This window comes from Lipotes vexillifer, unplaced genomic scaffold (genome assembly GCF_000442215.2).
Source record: "Lipotes vexillifer unplaced genomic scaffold, Lipotes_vexillifer_v1.1 scaffold1215, whole genome shotgun sequence".
Taxonomy (NCBI): domain Eukaryota; kingdom Metazoa; phylum Chordata; class Mammalia; order Artiodactyla; family Lipotidae; genus Lipotes; species Lipotes vexillifer.
This window is the reverse complement of record NW_006790710.1, coordinates 718,199-719,193: the sequence shown is the minus strand read 5'-3', so window position 1 is coordinate 719,193 and position 995 is coordinate 718,199. Positions and strand designations below refer to the sequence as shown.

The 995-nt window shown below is 47.8% G+C and overlaps 1 non-coding gene across 1 annotated transcript; it reads left to right on the top strand.

Annotated features, from left to right (window-relative positions):
- The first annotated feature begins 198 nt into the window (after positions 1–198).
- Positions 199–271, top strand: TRNAE-UUC (transfer RNA glutamic acid (anticodon UUC)). Its single transcript has one exon. It is a non-coding gene; the product is annotated as a tRNA-Glu (tRNA).
- The last annotated feature ends 724 nt before the right edge of the window (positions 272–995 follow it).

The following is a 995-nucleotide window of genomic DNA, read 5'->3' as shown; positions in this document are numbered from 1 at the left end:
GTTGCGGAGCACAGGCTCAGCGGCCATGGCTCACGGGCCCAGCCACTCCGCGGCATGTGGGATCTTCCCGGACCGGGGCATGAACCCGCGTCCCCTGCATCGGCAGGCAGACTCTCAACCACTGTGCCACCAGGGAAGCCCTCACCTCTTTTTTAATTCCAAAACATTTTCATCACCTCAAAAGAAAACCCCAGGAATCCCCTGGTGGTCCAGTGGTTAGGACTCTGCGCTTTCACTGCTGAGGGCCCGGGTTCGATCCCTGGTCGGGGGGATAGGATCCCACAAGCTGGGCAGTGCGGCCAACACCCCTCACCAAAAAAAAAAAGAAAAGAAAAAGAAAGAAAACCCCATACCCATTACTATAGACTAAGTATAAGTACCCCTCCCCAAATTCATATGTTGAAACCTGACACCCAAGGTGATGGTATTAGGACTAATCCTCTTTGAGAGGGGATTAGTCATGAGGGTGGAGCTTTGTGAATAGGATTTGTGTCCTTATAAAGGAGCCCCCCCCCCCCGCCCCCCCGCACAGCTCCCTGCCCTTTCCACCCTGTGAGGACACAGCAAAAAGTCAGCCTTCTCTGAGGAAGCAGGCTCTCACCAGACACCAAATCTGCCAGCACCTTGATTCTGAACTTCCAGTCTCCAGAATTATGAGAAATAAATTTCTGTTGTCTCTAGGCCACCATTTGATGGTTGTTTTTTTGTTGTTGTTATAGCAGCCCCCAAAGACTAAGATACCCATTAAGCAGTCATTCTCCCTATACTCCCTCCTCCAGCCCCTGGAAATCACCAATCTGTTTTCTGCCTCTGTGCATTCACTTATTCTGGGAATTTCATATAAATGGAACCATGTAATACGTGCTCTTTGTGATTGATTTCTTTCATTAGCATAATACTCTGAAGTTCATCCACACTATAATCTGTATCAGTACATCGTTCCTTTTTATGGCTGAATCATATTTCATTGTATGGATAGATCACATTTTGTTTAT